Source organism: Rhinatrema bivittatum, chromosome 4 (genome assembly GCF_901001135.1).
Source record: "Rhinatrema bivittatum chromosome 4, aRhiBiv1.1, whole genome shotgun sequence".
NCBI lineage: Eukaryota > Metazoa > Chordata > Amphibia > Gymnophiona > Rhinatrematidae > Rhinatrema > Rhinatrema bivittatum.
This window is the reverse complement of record NC_042618.1, coordinates 127,051,675-127,074,637: the sequence shown is the minus strand read 5'-3', so window position 1 is coordinate 127,074,637 and position 22,963 is coordinate 127,051,675. Positions and strand designations below refer to the sequence as shown.

General features: G+C 39.8%; 1 protein-coding gene across 2 annotated transcripts in view; it reads right to left on the bottom strand.

Annotated features, from left to right (window-relative positions):
• TMEM121 (transmembrane protein 121) overlaps nt 1–19,478 on the bottom strand; it is a 578,648-nt gene extending 559,170 nt beyond the window's left edge. For both annotated transcript variants that reach the window (XM_029598836.1, XM_029598837.1), the window contains exon 1: nt 18,994–19,478. The gene's annotated coding sequence lies outside the window, so the exon portion shown is untranslated. The remainder of the gene's footprint in view (nt 1–18,993) is intronic.
• Between the last annotated feature and the right edge of the window lie 3,485 nt (nt 19,479–22,963).

The following is a 22,963-nucleotide window of genomic DNA, read 5'->3' as shown; positions in this document are numbered from 1 at the left end:
CAATGATCTTTGCATTCAGCTGAAAAATCTCTACTTAAAATATCTTCCTGCTGGGAGTGGGACCCAGGGGTGGGGCCTACAACTGGCCCATCCTTTGGAAGAGTCACAGTATTAATGGCTACAAGATCTTTTGTAAAAAAAAACAAAACTCAAGCCTTTTTCTTTCCTTGATACCTTTTATATTACTGCTTTTATTTTGATATGGATGCATTGTCTTAATTTATGTTTGTTAATTAATCTCTTTTGTTTGTTTTAATTTGAATATTTTTATTGTAAACTGCATAGAATAGATGTTCCTCTATAATTGAAACATAGAAATGTAACAGCAGAAAAAGATTGTATGGCCAATCTAGTATGACCGTCCACACCAAGTAATAACCATAGACAATTTACATTTATTTTATTTATTTGAAAACTTGTATATACCGATATTCATTTGCATATCACATCGGTTTACAATTAACAGGGATATTAAACAAGGATTAGAAAAGGAAAATAAAGTTACATGTAGTATATACATGAATAATTTCTGTTTTAATCTTTAGATTATGTAAAGTGGGAGATCTTATCCTATTTTGATTAGCATTGTATTCCCCTGAAGAAGTAAATGAAGGGTTTCCAGGTGACAAAAGCAAAGCAAGGCATGGGTTTGCACTTGTTCTCCTTTGAATCTTTAATTCTGTCATGCAAACTGGACTTCATCATCTAGCATTGTGAGCTGGTCCTATAGGTACAGAGGGGTATCGTGTCTTTAAATTAAATAACCCCTGCCAGTTCTCCAAGGACCAGAACTGGAATCGACTAGAAATGTCACCGCTGAGTCATAGCGAGAGTAATTTCAGATGGCAGCAGTTACCTGCAGGGAATCAGGCAGTCAGCAAGCTAAAAGAAATCCCTGGAAACAGAAAGTAGCTTTCTAAAGAGGAAGAATGGGTTCTATTAATGTCTCAGAAAAGATATTGTAAAAATTGCTTAGAGAAGCATCTTTTACAGAAGTAGTATATAGAACATTGCTGAACTAAATGAGTATCATCAGCACTTGTAAACATGCATGGCTCTGGGTTTGTCTCAGCCTTTCAGCATGTTTAACCAACTTAACTAAACTAGTTTCTTAGTCTTCTGGCTAAGATCCAATCACAGGATCTGAGTCATGAGTTCCCTTCTTGGCCTAGATTGACAACCATGCAATATAGGGCCTTAATGCTCCTCCACCAGACCACCTAAAGCAAGAAGATTAAACTTACTAAAGAAAAATAGTAATATAGCTGTTCCAGGGGATAGATGTGTTCTAGTTTACAGAATCAAACAGTTCATAAACTAAGAATCTCTAGAAACAGGTTTTGAATTGTCATATAACAAATGAAATCATTTTGGGGAGAAGAAAAATATAGTAGTTATATTTTGAAAAGCATATGCAATATATTCATTGATTAGTTTTGTAAATTCATAGATTTAAAAAAAAAAAAAAACTCCTCTTATACCATTATATTCTCTATAGGTTATAAAACTTTATATTGGAACACTGTAAAAAATCACCCAAAGATATACTGTTGAACTTTTGAGACCACATGGATGTAGTACAATATTTTTAAATTATTTTCCATTGGTCCAATAAAAGTATGGCAACTTACAAAGTGTACAGTTTTCTCCAGTATTTTTTATAGTTACTACAACTTTATATCATTTATAAATATATTGAAAAGTAAGGGTCCCAATACAGATCCCTGAGGCACTCCACTGTCCACTCCCTTCCACTGAGAAAATTGTCCATTTAATCCTACTCTCTGTTTCCTGTCTTTTACCCAGTTTGCAATCCACGAAAGGACATCGCCACCTACCCCATGACTTTTTACTTTTCCTAGAAGCCTCTCATGAGGAACTTTGTCAAACGCCTTCTGAAAATCCAAGTATACTACATCTACCGATTCACCTTTATCCACATGTTTATTAACTTCTTCAAAAAAGTGAAACAGATTTGTGTGGCAAGACTTGCCCTGGGTAAAGCCATGCTGACTTTGTTCCATTAAACCATGTCTTTCTATATCTTCTGTGATTTTGATGTTTAGAACACTTTCCACTATTTTTCCTGGCACTGAAGTCAGGCTAACCGGTCTGTAGCTTCCCGGATCGCCCCTGGAGCCCTTTTTAAATATTGGGGTTACATTTGCTATCCTCCAGTCTTCAGGTACAATGGATGATTTTAATGATAGGTTACAAATATTCACTAATAGGTCTGAAATTTCATTTTTTAGTTCTTTCAGAACTCTGGGGTGTATACCATCTGGTCCAGGTGATTTACTACTCTTCAGTTTGTCAGTCAGGCCTACCACATCTTCTAGGTTCACCGTGAAATGATTCAGTCCATCTGAATCATTACCAATGAAAACCTTCTCCATTACAGGTACCTCCCCAACATCCTCTTCAGTAAACACCGAAGCAAAGAAATCATTTAATCTTTCCACGATGGCCTTATCTTCTCTAAGTGCCCCTTTAACCCCTCGATCATCTAACGGTCCAACTGACTCCCACACAGGCTTTCTGCTTCGGATATATGTAAAAAAGTTTTTACTGTGAGTTTTTGCCTCTACAGCCAATTTCTTTTCAAATTCTCTCTTAGCCTGTCTTATCGATGTCTTACATTTAACTTGCCAACGTTTATGCTTTATCCTATTTTCTTCTGTTGGATCCTTCTTCCAATTTTTGAATGAAGATCTTTTGGCTAAAATAGCTTCTTTCAACCCCCCCCCCCCCCCCCCTTCCCCCTTTTAACCATGCCGGTAATCGTTTTGCCTTCTTTCCACCTTTCTTAATGTGTGGAATACATCTAGACTGTGATTCTAGAATGGTATTTTTTAACAATGACCACGCCTCTTGGACATTTTTTACTTTTGTAGCTGCTCCTTTCAGTTTTTTTCTAACAATTTTTCTCATTTTATCAAAGTTTCCCTTTTGAAAGTTTAGCACAAGAGCCTTGGATTTGCACACTGTTCCTTTTCCAGTCATTAAATCAAATTTGATCATATTATGATCACCATTGCCAAGCGGCCCCACCACCATTACCTCTCTCACCAAGTCCTGTGCTCCACTGAGAATTAGATCTAAAATTTCTCCCTCTCTTGTCGGTTCCTGAACCATTTGCTCCATAAAGCTATCATTTATTCCATCTAGGAACGTTATCTCTCTAGCGTGTCCCGATGATACATTTACCCAGTCAATATTGGGGTAATTGAAGTCTCCCATTATTACTGCACTACCAATTTGGTTAGCTTCCCTAATTTCTCTTAGCATTTCACTGTCCGTCTCACCATCTTGACCAGGTGGACGGTAGTGTACCCCTATCACTATACCTTCCCTGATACACAAGGGATTTCTACCCATACAGATTCAATTTTGTATTTAGTCTCATGCAGGATGTTTATCCTGTTGGACTCTATGCCATCCCGGACATAAAGCACCACACCTCCTCCCGGGTGCTCCTCTCTGTCATTGCGATATAATTTGTACCCCGGTATAGCACTGTCCCATTGGTTATCCTCTTTCCACCATGTCTCTGAGATGCCAATTAAGTCTATGTCATCATTCACTGTTATACATTCTAATTCTCCCATCTTACTTCTTAGACTTCTGGCATTAGTATACAAACATTTCAAAGTTTTGATAGGGATAAATTAGAATTTTTTAGCTCAGGTGAGTTTTTAGTTACAGGCACTTGGACTATTTTTCTAATTACTGGAACCTCACTGTCGGGATACCCTAATTCTAATGCATCATTAGTATCCTTTGTAGATACCTCTCTCCGAACCATGCGCTGCTGAGCGACAGTTTAACTTCAGTTAGTAGGCCAGACTGACTCACTGCTCTCTTGATTAACAAATGTTGGTCCCTATTCAAACTTAATCACACTACCTCAACACCTTTCCAAGGTGAGTAACTGAGCTGAACTATTCAACTTTTTTACTTAGGAATACACTGCTCCTAGCTTATTTCTAGCTTCTGGCTACTTTTTGGGGGGTTTTTTTGTGTGTGTGTGTGTGTTTTTTCAATACAAACACTCAGACTTTTAAAAGTCTGCAGAACACCCAGTTCTGCAGACTTTTAAAAATAAACACACTACCTACTGCTTACTAGCTACCTTATTGACTGACTATTTAAAAATACAGTCTAACTTGTTTATTCACTGCCTTTCTGACTATTAAAGGCACAAACACACTAAATAATATTCCCAAATAGTTAACTTTGCCCCAATACTTTTAAAAGAGACAATGTCCCAAGCAAAAACTTACTGATTCCTTTCAGCCACCAGCAAGGTGATCCTCTCCTCTCAGTGTTCCCACTCTTCCCTTCTAATTTATAAAGTGCTTCTAAGGTAAATTAGTACAAAACAGTTCCTTTAGAGATTTACACTTCAGTTAGTTTTCCTGAGTGACTCACTGCTCTCTTGATTAACAAATATTGGTCCCTATTCAAACCCAATCACACTACCTCAACACCTTTCCAAGGTGAGTAACTGAGCTGAACTATTCAACTTTTTTACTTAGGTATACACTGCTGCTAGGTTATTTCTAGCTTCTGGCTACTTTTTTTTTGGGGGGGGGGTTTGTGTGTGGGGTTTTTTTTTTAGTACAAACACTCAGTTTGTATTAAATTTAGCATCATTACAAAACTGTTGCTGGCTCTCAATTAAGTAATCTTGCTAACAGCTTGATTAAAAAATATCTTGGTATTTTCTCTAAAAACTATGACTTTGGTGTAGACTGCATTAATGTTTAGTTATATAATCAACTTTATTGAACTTTTACAATCAAATTGATGGCACTACAATGACAGATGAGTGGAAAACATGTCTGGCAAAATGTCTAACCAGGATGAATCTATGGGAGTTATATAGTGGCTATATATTTGGTGGAGGATTTGGAATGTTTTCTCAGTAAATGTGCTAAGTCGGGATGGCTACTCCATGTCATAAGGAACACAGGATCCCATCCTTGTTTTTCAACTTCTGTTCTGGAGCATTCTGCAAAAGTGGAAAATTGTAAAAGAGAAGCCATTGAAGAGTTAAGATTAAGTTCTATTCCGTATGATGTACAGAGAATTAGTTAATAGGGATGTGGAAACTGTTTCTATGTAATAAGGCTACTCCATTGGTATAAGATGGAAGAGAGGGGAAGGTAGTTTAGTATGAAAAGATTATTGGGGAGAATATTTATTTTTTATATACCGACATTCGATCTGAGATATCACATCAGTTTACATTCAGGTACTATAGGTATTTCCCTATCCCCAGAGGACTTACAATCTAAGGCCTGGATTTATCAAAATGTGATAAGTATCGCATGCAATAGTAAAAAGGGGCATGTTGTATGCTAATATACAGTTTATTGCAATTTGCACTAACTATGTGAAGAGCTAAGTTAGCACAAATTGCAATAACATTTTCAGACTTTGTGATAAATGCCATGCCAGTTGTATGCAACCACTGAGGGACCCAGGTAGAGTGTCCACCAAGCTAGGTTGAGGGAACCTTGCACAAATATCATCTTGAAGTGAGTTTCCTCACTCCAAAGGTCATCAAATCTTCACAAGAGACACTATTCTGTTCGTACAACTCACATTGAATGTCAAAGTGGCCCCTAACCACCTACACTAATAACTAAACCTCACCTCAAGTTACTAGGTGGGCCACTCATAGGGATACAAATACCTATCTAGGGAGAGGACATTATGGCTAGGTTCTCTCTCTCTCTCTCTCATTAACAATGGTCCCCCAGCGGTTGAATGCAGGACATACAACAGGTATAGCATTTATTGCAAAGTCTGAAAATGTTAGTGCAATTTGTGCTAACTTAGCTCTTCACATAGGGGCGGATTTTCATATTCCGCGAATAGGCCTACTTTTGTTTGCGCTCCAGGTGCAAACAAAAGTACGCTGGATTTTAGTAGATACGCGTGGAGCCACGCGTATCTGCTAATAACCTGGATTGGCGCGCGCAAGGCTATCGATTTTGTATAGCCGGTGCGTGCCGAGCTGCACAGCCTACCCCCGTTCCCTCCGAGGCCGCTCCGAAATCGGAGCGGCCTCGGAGGGAACTTCCTTTTGCCCTCCCCTCACCTTCCCCTCCCTTCCCCTACCTAACCCACCCACCCGGCCCTGTCTAAGCCCCCCCCTTACCTTTGTCGGGGGATTTACGCCTCCCAGAGGGAGGCGTAAATCCCCGCGCGTCAGCGGGCCTCCTGCGCGCCGGGACGTGACCTGGGGGTGGGTCCGGAGGGCACGGCCACACCCCCAGGCCGCCCCAGGCCGTAGCCACGCCCCCGGGCCCGCCCCCGGAACGCTCCCGACACGCCCCGAAAATGCCGCACGGTTCGGGCACGCCCCCGACACGCCTCCGACACGCCTCCTCCGAAAACCCTGGGACTTACGCGAGTCCCGGGGCTCTGCGCGCGCCGGTAGGCCTATGTAAAATAGGCTTACCGGCGCGCAGGGCCCTGCTCGCCTAAATCCGCCCGGTTTTGGGCGGATTTAGGCGAGCAGGGCTCTGAAAATCCACCCCATAGGTAATTAGCACAAATTGAGATAAACTGTATATTAGCAGAAAACACACCCCTTTTACTATCACATTTTGATAAACCTAGGCCTAAGTTTGTACCTGAGGCAATGGAGGGTAATGTGGTTTGCCCAAGATCACAAGGAACAACAGCAAGACTCAAACCCAGGTCTCCTGGTTTATTCTCCACTCCTCTAACCACTAGGCTATTCCTCCTACTCTTATGCCTGTTATTATTACTCCTATTCCTATTCCTATTACTCCTACTCCTATTCCTAATATGGAAAATATATTATTGATACTGCTCTTGGGCATTGTTTATAAAAAGAAAAATTATACACTGTGATGTTATGTTACTTGATTTTGTTAATAAAAAGATGTAAATATTAGGGGATGGATTTTAAAAAGGTTACGTGCGCCGGGCCTATTTTAAAAAGGCCAGGCGATGCGCATAAAGCCCTGGGACACGTGTAAGTCCCAGGGCTTTACAAAAGGGGCGGTCTGGGGAAGGGGTGGGGCCAGAGGCCTCCGACAGAGTGGCCATTGCCGCTGTGTCGGAGGATTGCGTGCTGGCAGCCTGCAGGCGCAAAAGGTAAGACAAAGAACGGGGGAGGGTTAGAGTAAGGATGGGGGGGAAAGGTTAGGAGAAGGAGTGGGAAGGTCAGGTTAGGGGGAAGGGAGCGAGGGAAGGCAGTGCGGTTCGGCACACACAAGGGCACAACTGTGCACCCCCTTGCGCGCGCCGACCCTGGATTTTTATAAGATCGGGCGTACATGTGCGTGCGCCGGGTAGTGCGTGCACATGTAGGCTGCACACGCTTATTTTAAAATCTACCCCTAGAGGTTTCTGAATCAATTGGACCAACCCATTCAAAATCCACATATTTGTTGAATCAATGGGCAAAAGCTTTTTAAAGGAATACCAATTGGTGATAAAATCTATAGAAATCCATCAGGAATCAATGCATCAATCTGCTTCACATGACTGTGATTCAGCATATTTCTGCAACACTGCTTTGTCTTTCCTTGGAGTCTGCTGAGTTTGGGGATTTTGTCAAACCTTAACCAGGTAAGAGTCTGTGTAGTTCGAGCTCGACCACACATACCTAATAGTCAGTCACCCCAATAGATGTGCAATTACAGGTAAGGCACGTAACTTCTTTGAAAACTGTCCAACTTTTGTTAGGAATGTAAAAAAAAAAAAGGATTTAAAACATTGTAAATGGAAAACTGTTATTACTGTAGCTAGCTATAATGCTTCAGATATTAATGAAGCTGTTGTGATTTTTCCAACAAAAGCTGCTATTTTGTTTTAATAGGCTAATTCTAGAACTAATAATGTACAAGTATTAGTTTCCATGCAGAAAGCTGTTATTGTAAGGGTATTGCATGCTCATAGCATTACTATAAGTAATCTGCTGTGCTGTGTTATCAATGCAAGGGATGTAAAGATCAATAATGGCTATAATGTACATCTTTTCAAATTCCTTATGCAGATCCAGTCTTTAGACTAAGCCACATTGAGAAGAATGTCACAGTTTACAAGACTGCATGTATGATTGTTCTCTGTAAGACTCATGTGTTAAGTCATTTCAATGTTATTTGTAAACCAAAGTGATTAGTAACATTGTTACCAGAACCTCGGTATATAAAAATTGTTAAATAAATAAATAAATAAATGATTGTCATTTTTGGCAGGTTTGGCTATGTTGGGACAACCCAGGAGAGCTAAACAAAGCTAGTAAAATATTACGTGAAGGTTGATTTTTTTCCCTAAATTTTAGAATGCTTTCTGCCCTGTTTTACACTTTGAAAATATCTTTTTAAAATTTTTATTCACCATAAAGGACATTTTAGTTTTACAATTTGATGCTAAAAGCATTTATTTTCATAACAACTTAACAGATGTTAGACAGAATAAAGCAAGGCCTAGTCTCCATTCATAGTGCTCAAACTAAATTTAATTTTATTCTGTCCTTCAGACATTACTGCAGAATGAAAATCTGGCATAGGAGAGAGCACTCCATTAAAACTGCCCTGATGATTAGAAAGCACATTGTACTTTCAATCCATGAGGATATGAATGTTCCATTCAGTAAACTAATTTAAAACCTCTTATGAGAACACGTCCTGATAACAGCAGGCTATCCTAAGTTAGAAACAGGGATTCTCTAAAACTGACTGTATTCTATTCTAACCTGTGGTGTTATTTGTATGTCTAAATAGACTGACTGGAAGTTTAACAGTCCTCTGCCATTCCAAATCTTGAATTTATTTATGAAAGAGTTGGAAGATCAGGTTTGAATCATTTATTGGTTACTCAAAATAGGAAAACTTGGTTTTCCTCTGAAAAAGCTAAAGTATAATAGAGTAGAAAATAAAGAAAATGAACAATAGGAACGGTCAGATTTTCCAAGGAGCTCTGTGCATTTAAATAGGATCGATAAGCATAAATAACATGTATATACGTATATGCCATTTTATAAAAGTTGAGAATATGCGCGTATTTTCCATTTTACATGTACATTTTACCTGAGGATAAAGGGGACTAGCTGCATTCCAAGTCAGAGTTCAGAAGCATGCACAGCAGATGCTATTTTGTAAGACATAAAAATGTATACATTACCAGACTTATTTTTACACTTTTACACCTGCTAATTGAATCACTAAGGGTCGATTTTAAAATCCACGCACATGTGTCCATGTGCATGCAGCCCCCTACGTGCTCACATGGACGCGCTGATTTTATAACATGTGCACATCACCATGCACAAGTCATAAAATACGATTCCCGTGCGCACATGCCTACGCCAATTTTAACATCGGCATGTGCATGTGAGGGCAGGTATCCTCTAACATGCGCAAAGGGGGGGTATTTTCTAAAGAAATGCGCGGCGACACAACAGGGTCTTCCCCAGTTCCGGACTGGGAGGTGACTTCCCTATCCCCCTAACTACCCTTCCTTCCTTTTCCCCTCTCCTCCCCAACCCCCTAAACCCACCCTAGCTTTGCAAATTTTTTTTGTTTTTTAACTTACTTCATCTGGTAATTGGATAAGTTTCCGGCGCACGAGTTACTGGGACAGCGCAAAATGGCACTGTCCCGGCTGGCCCCCATCCCATCCCTTTTCGCTCTGCCGGCAGCTCTGCACATACCGACAGATACGCGCCTGCCTGGGCCATTTTTAAAATCCTCTCGGCACGCACTCGGCCCAGCCACGCATGTATCTGCTGGATTTTATGGGCTCCGTCGTTTGAAAATGTGGGCATAATTGAATCTGACTTTTCTGTTTCTACAGATTTTGGGTGGGAGGTCTGGGTGAATGGATGGGGATCAGGGTGAAGTGCTAGAGAATCTAGGTAAACAGGAGAAGCACTGAGGGAACTAACAGCCGTATTGGTGAACAGATGATTTCCAATATGCATGCATACTTTATAAAATACTTGCTTCCTGATATAAGTTGGGGTTATTATATGTAATATTTTTTATGCTCCCTAAACTATACACAGGGGAGGTACTGTTCAAAGGAGTTACATGTGTAAATGAAACATACTATTTTAGCAAATTTCAAAAGCTCAATTACACAGGTAAAGTGCATTTATATGTGTAAAACCCAGTTTTAAAATCAGGTCCAATGTGTTTATAGAGAAATGTGGTTTTTTGCATTGAAAATATTTGCATGTACTGATACATACACACAATTTTGGAGCAGAAATACGTGGTATTTTATAAACTGGCAACTCCCACTGCACCATTTGTAAAATACTAGCATTAATCTCCACATGTTCACTTACATACATAAATGCTGTTAGTAGATAGGGAGTGTCTGAGTGCAGCTACAAGGAACTGATAATTCTGCTCAGTAGTAGATGTTTGGAACCAGAGAGCCAGGAACTGTAACTTTTTAAACCGGCGAGCAGGTGCACATTGGCGCATGTGTGTCGGCCCGCGCCCAGGGACATGGCCATTTTATAAGATCCGCACGCATATGTGTGCACGTTATATCATAGGCTGGTCGCGCACTCCTGTGCAAGCAAATGCCACTTCTACCATGCAAATGGGGAGATTTTCAAAGGGACGCATGCTGATGCCATTGCCAGTTAAACCAGTCCATCCCCATTTCGTCCAGTTAACAGCTAAGTTCACCAACCCCCACCCCCCCAAGATTAATATCCTTTACTCCCTTCAGTTAGCCTCGAGCCGTCAAACCCCACAGATTTGCCTTGTTTTTTAGAATTTTAAACTTATATCTCCTCCATAGCAGAAATAAGGTTACATGGTAGGGGACCTCGGCGTGAGCACATCTCTGGTTCAGGCCTTAAAATTCCCCACCCTTTTTTGAAATGTTTGGAGATGTGTGCAGTGCAGGAGACACTCGCATCTCCAGACGGCTTTTAAAATCTGCTCAGTGCGGGCAGGCCCAGCTTATTCACATATCCCCTAATTAACACAAGCGCTGGGCTTTTAAAATTCACCTCTAAATGTGTAATACATTTTGAAAATTCTTATTTGTGCACATACTTGAAATCACTGGCTCACCAGTGCCCCTGCCAGTTCACCCAGTCCATCTCCAGTTCATATAGAACCTCTAGTACTTCATCCTGAACCCTCATCACTTTACCCAGACCTCCCACCCAAAACCTGCAGCCAACAGACAAGTCTGATTTCACTTGCGTGAGTCAATTGGCAAGTGCACGAATAAGCTTGGTAATGTATACGTGCATATCTCTCACAAAAGCACCACTACTGTGCATACTTCTGAACCCCACCCTGGAACATCCCTAGCCTGCCCCTTTTTTTCTGCCAGTAAAATGTACATTCAGAATGGAAAACACATGCATAATCTCAACCTTTGTTAAATAGCATATTCGTACATACATGCTACTTACGGTATATTAATGATTGCTTTTTTGTGTGTGCAACCCCTTTGAAAATTCACTCCAGATGGTTGCAGTTTCCAATTTCAAACATCCCCAAATGAAGTAGTACAGTATTAAAATGAAGAAGACCTGCAGCAAAAAGTGGAAGTCTTATTGTAGGTCCTAGCAAAATTGAATTTCCTCTAATAACCTTTCAGGCTAAGCAATGACTGGAGAGCATCTTAATGAAAATTTCTGTGGAGGAACAAAAATAGAGCATTACTTTCCTCCTTGCAATATTTTGTGGGTAGTAGCACAGTTAATAAAGACAGCATTGATGATAATTTGCACTGTGGCGTCAACTAATTGCAGTTCTCTAGCAGGTCTTCATTTCCAGTAAATCCTCCTGCAGTGCATTTTCATGTACTGATTGCTTACTAGAGATGGGCACTTTTAACCATAAAACTTTACTCATATCCACCAGTCATGCTTATATACCACTAAAACTATCAGAAAGGTCACAGGTGATACTTATATAAGCTATACACATTTTACTGAAAATATTTACATGCTTTTATATTCTTTTTTTTTTTTTTTGTGGTCCATTCTGGTGGGATAGAGACAATCAGTTTCTTTCCTTGACTATATCTGATTACATGTATTATCCCTACGCTGCTGAAACTCTGAGAGGTGAACTCTTCTTTCTATCATATAGGTAGGTTCCTTTTCAAATGTGGATGATGGATGTACTGAGGAGGGTCCTGGCAAGAGTGGAGTAAAAGAATTAAAAAAATGCAAAGCCCACAGTATGAAGGTATTGACTGTGAATATCCTTTGTAGTTTCCTTCAGAGTAGGTTTAGGAAGTTAGAGCCTTTTAATTGGGCAGATAAGGCTTCATTTCCCACTAACCTTACATTTGTTCTCATGTATCTAATGTTAAATTCAGTTATGAGTAATACATTCAAATCCTGTTCTCCACTGCCACTCCTTGTGACCTTGGGCAAGGCATTTTGACTTTCATTGTCTCAAGTTATTTTGTCTTCCATTGTCTCTTAGATCATAAATTCTTTGGGCCAGGGACTCATAACTGGTAGTAATTTCTTGTATGGTGCCCTAGTTTAGGGTACTATATAATTGCCAAAATAAAAATGAAGAAATCCATTTTAAGCTGCTGACTGGAAAAATTAGCTAAATAAACTTGCCTTTCTCATTTAGCCAGGATATTCAGTAGTAGAGATTGTGAAGCCCAAACCTTTTGGTTCAGGCTTCATTTTCGACCCACCACAGGAAATTTCATATTTCCCGCGGTTCGGACCTTTTAAATTTGGGGAGACCTGAATTTCGGTTTAGTGCGCACTAACTCCCCATTAGTGCGCACTAACTCCTGTTAGAGCGCACTAACATTTTTACGTTGAAATTGCCTAATTCGTCCTAGACGAATGGGCATCCCTATTCAGTAGTGAACATAAGAACATGCCATACTGGGTCAGACCAAGGGTCCATCAAGCCCAGCATCCTGTATCCAACAGTGACCAATCCAGGCCATAAGAACCTGGCAAGTTCCTAAAATCTAAGACTATCCCATGTTACTGTTGCTAGTAATGCAGATATGTCGCTGAATATTCCTGGCTATCTAAAAATTAGCTGGATTAATTTATCCAGCTAACTTTAGGACTGCTCTCTGGCAGGCCCCAGAACATCCCTGGACTGCTCTGACATAGCTGAATAAGTTTTTAGCTGGCTAACAACTTATCCTGCTATGTCAAACAGATGGGATTCTTAAATCCTAGGGTTTTCCTGTCCAAGCCTGAACTTGGGTACAAAACAATTCCCTAAAATTGTACAGCTAGAAAAACTAATGAAAGGGAAAAACAATTTCAAAAATACTTTATTTCAATATTCAAATTTCAAACATAAATTTCTAAAGAGCTTTTACTTAATGTGAAAGATACCCTGAAACATGCCCCAAAACTTACAACTATCTAAATATAATCCAATAATCAATCATACAAATAAAATCAACATGTAACTTATTAATTCATAAAATCTTATCACACACAACCTAATTAGTGGTATTAACCTATTAGTTAATACCACTAATTTCAAATTGCCATTCTATATATATAATGCATATATCACATCTATACACAAACTGAATTTCATATACAGAGGTTTTCACAGATACAAATTGTCTTCATTTTTTACAAATGCTCAATTATCTCTAAATATCTCTGAATCCAAGCACTATAAATATAGTATGGCATTCTGAAATTAGTGGTATTAACAAACGTGTGTGTGAGGGTATGGATGTATGGGTTGTGTATGATATGATTTTATGAATTAATAAGGTGTGTGTTGATTTTATTTATATGATTATTGGATGATATGCATATAGTTGTAAGTTCTGAAGCATATCTCAGGGTATCTTTTCACATGAAGTAAAAACTTCTTTAGAAATTTGTTTTAAATTTGAATATTTGAAATCAAGTCTTTTTGAAAATGTTTTCCCCCTTTCATTAGTTTTGCAATTGTAAGTCTGAACTTAGCCAAACTGCTTTCAAAATTGACCTCAAAATAAATAAAAATAACGATAGTAGCGTAGGTTGATTATTGAATGGTCAACATAGAGGAAAGGTATGCTTTATCAGCTGAGGAACCAGTATTGTATCATAATGGGCAGAAAAGTTGTTACTAAATTCTGTAGAAAAATGTTTGCATAGATAGGAAAAGGGATTTTGTAATGTTTTTACACAAGCTGACATTTTACATCTGCAGTTCATCATGATCTGTATCTTGCCAAATCATTGTTTGTGGGGCTTTTTGGACATTAATAGGAATTTTTCTCAGTGTAATTTGATGCTGACTTTTTATCTGTTATATTTGATGGAGCTGGGCCCATAAGTGTGACCCAGATAACAGAAGCAGAGTTGTGAGAGAAGCATGAGCAAGAGGTTTTGTTTTTTTTGGCTACTTGCTTTTAGATCATGTTGACTACTTCTGTGCATGCTCTGACCACAGGATGTTGATAATGTTATCAGAGTGACTGCATATTCAATAAGGAAGAGTGAGCTTCATGTATATTTAAATAAGACAGAGGGATGGTAACTTTAAAACAGCTGCGCAGGCACACATGAATGTGCGGATGTTGGCTCGCTTCCATGGACGTGGCCATTTTATAACATGTGCGCGCATATATGCGTGCATCTTATAAAATCAGCTGGACACGTGTAAATGTGCGTGCCATTTTATATGGATGCATGCATGTGTCGCTTCTACTGCGTAAGTGGGGGGATTTTAATATACACGCGTGCTGATGCAATTACCAGTTAAATCAGTTCATTCCCACTTTGCCCAGTTACAGGATAGGACTTCCTAATCTCCCAGCTAACTACTAACCTATTTTTTAACCCTACCTGCCCCAACACTTAAAAACACACTGACTAGCCTAGTTTGTTTTTTGTTTTATATCTTACATGCCATCTATAGCAGAAGTAAAGTTAGGCAGTAGAGGACCCCGGTGCACACTTGCGCGCATAAATACTTACGCGCTGATTTCCATTTAAATTCCCGGAATGCCCATGCCCTGCCCAGACAAAGCCCACACCCTGCACCTTTTTTGGATTTTTTTTTTTGTGCATGTACTGGGAGATATGCGCATATCTCCCTGATTTGGCACTCGTAGGGCTTTTAAGATCTACCCCATAATGCATTCTGCCCCAGTGAAACTGGCATTCTTCATGAAACACTCATCAACCTATTCACCTCCATTTGGGCTCCCAAGAAGCCATGTTTCAAACTCAGGAGAATGAATACATTATGTTCCACCCTCCTTAGTAGCTATTTACCTCCATTTCTTTGCTGAGTTCTAAATGAATGAATACATTGAAACCAAAAAGAATAAATATGTATGAAATAAGAAGCAATTAACCTGAAAGTGAACATAGAATGTAGTTTCCAATACCTGCTTCAGACAGAGCAGAAACATTTAAGCATGGTAATAAACAATATGTAGGACTATAGATTTGTGCCAATAGCAGCATGATAATCAACAAGTTACTAGAAATGGTGCAATCTTAGATATGAAAGAGAGCATTGCCTTGATAGGACTACTGGATTATCTACTACCATGTGAAACTGTCTATCTGGAAACTCTTTCCCAAGAGATATAGAAAATAGACAGCATATTAAAGATGTCTTCTATGTAAATCTTTTTCATTCCATTATTCCCCATTGATATTTCAGCCCTCTCATCTTCTAAATCAGGGGTAGACATCTCTGGTCCTTGACTTCTACAAACAGGTCTACTTTTCATGATTTCCACAATGAATATGCATGAAATGTATTTGCATATAATGGAAGCAGCGCATACAAATATATCTCAGACATATTCATTGTTTGCGGAACTCTAGGACTGGAGATATCTACTCTTGTACCAGATCATGGGTCAGCACTCTGCAATCATTTTTGGCTAAGTGCCCAAAAAATGGCCACATACTATTAGCATGGTTATTCTGCTAGGTGGAATCCCACTCACGTCCAGACACCTCAGCCAAGCCATAGTAAATATCTGTGCTGCCTGTGAGCATTTTCAATTCTTATAGACTGGTACTTCTTTCTAGTGCTGATCTCATTCATTGCAGCTCACGAGATCAGTGCATTCAGGACATGCTGGCCAGAAAAGTTTGAAATTGCTTGTAGGCAGCAAAGAGTTCTGTTGAGGCTGGGAAGGAGGACTATAGCCATGTGGTACTGGTGTGCCACCAGAAATGTCTTCATGTGACAGGTACTGGTGTGACATGGATTGGCAACCCATGCTATACAGTGTAGCCCATTCAGAATCTAGAAGAAATCAGGAAGTGATCCTATTTGCACTAACCAAGGGGTGCAAATAGGGTATTTGAACCATCTTTTTCAAAGGGAACATTCTGCAGTTGTGAAGGTCTCATCATCTGAAAGCTAGCAGAATCATGAAGTTTAGGGAAGAGATGCCTTTTCTTTATGTGACCACTTATTTACAAACAATTATCTGTTCTTGCTTTATGGATTTGATAAGGGAGTGTTTCTGGTTTTAAATGAAAGAGAAATAATAATTGCATTTACAAAAGAAATTTATGAGAGAGATGTAGCATGTCATTGTAAGGAGTTTTGATTTACATGATATGTTATGGTACATTCTTTCCATTAGATCTTTTTTTCTTCAGTAACAATGTACACAGTTCCATCAAAAGGTAATGGACAACAGTGACATCAAAGAAGAGTTTTATTCCAGCTCCTTTAAAAAAAAAAAACCTGTATAAACATATACTGTGACTGAAAACAGCTAGTGAGCATGCAACCAGAGGGGTCCTCGAGCTCTATGTGACTCATTTGGACATTTGTCTAATGTAAAAACTATGACAATCATATTTAAAAGAACTCTGTTCTGTTTGATTCTCTCCCAGTATTTGCATATTAGATAAAAGACACAAGGTGCTTCATTCATCTGGTCAATTCTAGGTTTATTAAAGCTCCATTTGGGTGACACAGTATGCATTTGGAAAAGGGTTTAGTAATAATAGTAACAGCTAAATTCCTTACAATCTCAATTTACTAGTTATTTGCTTTGATTTTCTTTCTAGGAGTAATGACTTCATATATGTTTGTTTTTCACATATCATGACAGGAATGAACCTTAAGCCAAGGTATGTGCAGGCATGATCTTAATCGCTCAAAATTTCTGTTAGTGCTCGTATTAATGCTTGCATTGTGCCAAAGAAAGCTTCCTTCTGAAGTTCATAGGGTGTAATGTGCAGAGACAATATACTGTATCTGGTGCACCAGGAAGTTCTTTTTAATCAAACTGGTGGTGCCCAATAAAATTGGGACACGGTCTATATTTTCTGCTGCATTTTCTTGGTCTCTGATTGCATCTCTAAGTACTATAGGGTCTTTTGTCTCTCCTTATATTTTACAGAATATTCATATGGTACTGATACTTCATTGCTCTTCTTGTTGTTTACTTCTTTACCACTATGTTGTTTTCTATCATAAAGCTTTTTTTTTTTATCATTGAAAATAAGAATGGCCCAGGTGGTCATAACTTCTCCATTCTCTACAATTCTGTTTGGGTCATGATCCCAGTGTGTTTTGGTAAAGAAATGTTATAGTTTTTATGTAGTTTCCAGTGGATGAGCTATGCCACCTTCTTGCTCCTTTCTGTATATAGGCCTTCTGACATTAGCATGTCAAACTCATTAACTAGATGTATAATCATTTCCAGTTCTGTTTTACACAATCTGCATTTGTCTGTTGAGCCAGTTTTTCAATTCTTACTGTGAAACATCTTGTACATAGTCTACTGTATCAACCTTTCATCTTTGGTTTAAGTTCACCTTTCCTTAATTATTCCTATGTCAGGTTCTGATTCACATGTTATTGCGTGTGCATGTGTGTGTGCATATATATATGTTTTTACATTCTTCCAGGAATTAAAAACTGTATACTTTTATCATAACCATACCACGATGTATAAAATAATCTCATTCTTTGAGTCCATCCACTCTTCAGCTACTCTTGCTCATGAGTTTACTTTCCATATCTATCACTCTGTCTGTATGGGATTCTCATGAGGGTCAGCTCAACATGCCAGATTTGAACAGGAAGGAATGTGTGGGTAAAGGAGGCTGGCTTTCCAAAACCCTAATGTTTTCTTTAAAACTTGGAAACAAATTATCATAAAAAGACTTCTAATGCATTTTTGTTAACGATCAAGTGAAATATTTAAAAACTGCCAAAATAACCCAGTTGTTGATTGGACCCTATAGAAAGTTAGACCCTGCCATGTCACTGAAATAAAAGCTTCCAGAGGGCCCTTTACCTCCAAGAATGCATACAAAATTGTGTAAAACAAAATGTGTTGTACCCAGCTTTCATTGATTTTTCTTACATGGCTACATCTCTTTGAAAATGTTCTTTTGATATATTTGTGTGCCTCCAATTAAAATTTAGATAGCGACACTGATTTCATGAAAGCCTTTTCCGTCCAGTGGGTCTGGGATTGCTATCTGGGTCGGAAGGAGCATTCGAACACTGCTTGCCTGCCAGTTCAGCAATCCCTGTTCAGCAGTATTACAATCTCTAAAGCACACCAAAAGCATCTGCTTCTTTCCTCAGCAGGGGGGACGTAGAATGGATTGAAAGAAAATAGAACAGAAGTCAAATTTGAGGCAAAAAAAGTATTTGAGCAAACAGGAGTAAACTTATACTGGGTTAGCAGTTTTCTAGACAACCCTAAAATAATTTGCTTTAGTGGGTTAACAGCAAGGTAGGAACGGCTTACAAGACAAAACTAATCCATTACTAAAGTATATAATCTTTTAACATATGCAAACAGTAAATCTACATTCATCCCATACCAGTCACATTAGTTACTCTTTCCATATATCAAATTAGGTATCTTATTACCAAAACACTTAATTCTGTCCTATAAGCTTTTTTATTTATAGAGTTAATGAAAGCTGAATGAGGTAGAAAGAGGTTCCATAGCCTATTTTCAGACGGATAAAAACATAGTTTTGTTGTTTTTTTTTTAATTTCAGAGTCCTCTTACCTGGAAATAAGTGCAGGAGTTTCCAAATACCGAAATCCAGCTTAAATGATAATTATGTTGAGAATTTTAATGGTTTCCTTGTTTTCATGTTTGTTTTTTTTTAATCCTATGGAACTTATAGAGATAGCAACTAAAGGAGCCCTTTATCCTTGCTCCAGGCTGTAGGAATCCAACATCGTTTAGAAATGGACTGACATCCAAGGTCCACACCACCCAGAATTAGAAAGCGATAAAAGATTTTTCCAGGGTATGCAGAAGCCAGCTTCAAAGATTAGGTGCCTGTGCCTGTGAGAGAACACAGGAGCTCTCCTCTGTCTTGCTGGTTTGTGAGTGCCTACATGGTACAGTTAACTTCACTCCTAAGAAAGCTTGCATAATTTATTGGCAATTTGCTTATGTATAAGGGCTGTCAGACATCTCTCCCCTTTCCATTTGCTTGCCGAGGTAGATGCTGCCAGCATCTATAGCCTGCTTTTCCTAGCTTGCTCTCTTCAGAAACAGCCAACACCACCACTCTGCATTCAAGCAGTCATTTGTAGGATAAATGCCAATAACCATGAAGATGCCGGCTCTGTGTGTGTGCGTGTGTGGAGGAGGAGGAAGGAGAAAGGGGAATAGGAAGATTTGTCGGCTAGTTATTCCCATAAGTGCTAGAGAAGTCCGGAGCAAAACACAGCACAGCTACAGTCACACTGTGCTGTAGTCTTTCAAATGCTTTGTATGTGAGGTATGAAAATAAAAACAAAATCATTCATGCACAGTATATGTAATTCTACAGTTTTGAATATCTCACAGCTATAAATGATTTTTCAAAGGTATCCCTGATTTGGGAATCTATATATTAACCCACATTAAAAGCAACTAGAAAACAAGGATGTTTAATCACCATTTATTGCTGTATATACTAAACTAATGAGATGAAAATCAAACCTGCATTAAAATGGCCATATTCATGAGAATATGGTTCCTTTAACCCTGACCCCATGTATATCTCATTGTTCCTTGCACTAACAGGCTCAAAGTGAAAATGTTAGTCATCAAGGGTAATCAAACCTCACAACCTCAAAGAAAAGGTGGGTATCTATTTAAGTCCAAGACTCTATCATCTCCCAGCTGATTAAAAATGCCTTTGTCCCCCATCACCCCCTGCTATACCAAGGAAAGAACCTCTGAATCCTTGAGTCTACCTTCTTCCCACATCTAAACCAAGAATGAGCCACTGTTCTCATCTACCCCCTCCCCACTCACTCACCCACCCACCCACAAAAAAATGGTGGTGGTGGTGCTGCTGGCTCGCCCATCCCCCCTCCCACCAGACCTCTCAAGTCTCCATTCATATCACTGACCCCAGAGGAAGGAATTCCAGGTAGGAGGGAGCCTGTGTGCCTCCCGCCAGCACTTGATAATTCTGTTTGGATTTTGCCCTTTTCACAATATTGAATCTTTTCTCCTGTCTACTTTTGATATCATTTGCCAGGGTTTTGACTCTGATACTAATTTTCTTCCTCATTTTATTAGGCAGGCATATCCTTGGCTTTTGATACCTTTAATCATGCTATATTATAAGATCTTTTGGGGCCCTGGGTATTTCTTCTCATGTTCTTTGCTAGTTCTCATCATACTTGTCTAATCATTCCTATCAGGTTATGATTGGCAATGCTACATCTGAACCATAGCGCCTACCGTGTTATGGATCAGCGGAATACACATTTTTCAATAAATAGTCCATGATGCAAAAGTAGTCATGCCTCAACTTCTGAAATCAGCAGTAATGGTAATATACAAACAAAATGTAGAATTCATGCAAGTAACAAATGACAATGCCCAACAGATATGTATTAGTACTACTGAACATCTCAACTGCATTCAATACCATAAATCATCATCTTTGAAAGTTTGGCCTCAAGTACGTTGGAATTGTTAGTCATGTCCTACAATGGTTTACATATTTTTAAACAAATCAAATATTTCAAATAAAAGTTGATAACTAAACTTCAGACTGGTTCCCAGTAACAAGGGCTGGATTAATGGGTGGGTCAACCGGGCAATCGGCTGAGGCGCTGAATGTCTCCCTCTATGCTAGTGCTATACTAGTGCAAGTGGGAAATTGCCTGCACAAGTAGAAGCCAAGTGGAGCTATCCATACCTCGCCTCCTAATCCTGGAGCACAAGGACAGGCCCATCAGGGCCATTGGTATCTCTCCTGATGGCAGCGGCACACAAGGAAGGAACCAGTAGGACCTTGCGTACTTCCCCTTGATGCACAAGGTAAGGCGCAGAGGGGCCATCGGTTTCTTCCCTCCCAGCCGAAGCACATAAGAAAAAACCCATAGGGGCCGTCAGTTTCTCCTCTCCCCTCCCACCCATAGAGTTCAAGAAAAGGCCCATTGGGCCATTGGTTTTTCTCCTTCAGGCAGTGGAGCACTCTCCTCTCCCCTCCCACCCATAGAGTTCAAGAAAAGGTCCATTGGGTCACCGTTTTGCTCATGGAGCTCAAGAAAAGGAACATTAAGCAGATGGTTTCTCCCCTCCCAGCAGGGGTGCAAAACAAAAAGCCAATCTGGGCCATTTGTATGTCTTCTCCCAGCAGGAGCAGACAAAGAGTGGCCCAGGAGGTCGATGAGTACCTATCCTGGTCCTGGTGAGCCTTTCCTTATGTGCCAAAGGCTGAAGGAGAAAAAAAACAACATCCCCGATGGGCCTTTCCTTGTGTGAGGAGGGAATCTCCCCTCCCAGCAGTGATGCACAAGGAAAGGATCATCAGGGACATTGGTATCTCACCTTCCATCAGTGGCACACAAGAAAAGGTCCTTCAGGCCGTCAGTTTTTCCCCTCCCACCTGCAGAGCTTAAGGAAAGGCCCAGCAGGGTGGGGCCTCATCATGCTGAAGCACCAGTGAATGAAAGAGAGATGCATGTGTGTGAGAGCTTGTGTGTTTGTGAGATTGAGGAGAGAGGCTAGTGACTGAGACAGCTTGTATGAGTTAGGGAGAGAGCACTAGCAAGTGAAGGAGAGCTTGTGAGTGAGAAAGTGAGAGAGAACCAGTAAGTGAGAGAGAGCGTGTATGGCCATGTGACAGGGGCTGACCAATGGCACCAGTAGCCCCTGTGACATAGTAGGTCAAAGGCTATCGGCGCCATGATGAAACCGGCACCGAGGGTGTGAGAGTGCAGGGGATGGCTCCTGGACCCTTCGCTGGACCACCAGGGAGTTTTGGTTAGTCTTGGGGGGGGGGGGTCAGAAGGGTGGGGGGTTTGTTTAAATATTTATTTAGGCGGCTGAATAATTCAGCGAAGATTTGTGTATTTGTGGGGAATCGCGATACATTTCGCTTCCCCACGAATACAACGAATATGGCAACATCCGTTGTGGATTGCCAATACGTAGGGACCGAATGCACACCCCTACAAATTACTAGCCTGTCCTGGGTACCAAAATGTCTCAATACAGCCCTGCCAGTAACCATTGGTATCACCCATGGGTCCACACTGTCTGCTGTGCTTTTTAATATTTATCTTGTTTATAGCCTACCCACCAATCTGGGAGTAGGCTACAGACTACACACAGATGATATATCATTTTTTGTATAGATCATTGCTTACACATCATTTGTGAGTGGCTGCATGTGATTACAATTGATAAGATAAACATAATTATACTGAGCAGACTTCCTTCAGGTGACTTCCCTACTCTTTTTAAGTTGGAAGATTGGGCAATAAAAATATCGCCAGTAATAAGTAAACTAGGAGTGCAACTTGAACCCGATCTGTCATTAAAAGAACAAATTAAAATTGTAGCTACAAGCGCATTCATTAAATTATAACATCTAATGACTTTTGCACCATACTACAATCTTTGCTGATTTCAAATTAAATTACAGTAATGCATTATGGGGTAAATTTTAAACCTTTTGAAAATCCGGCCCCTAGTCTATTAGATGAGATTCACAATATTCAGTGCTATGCTACTT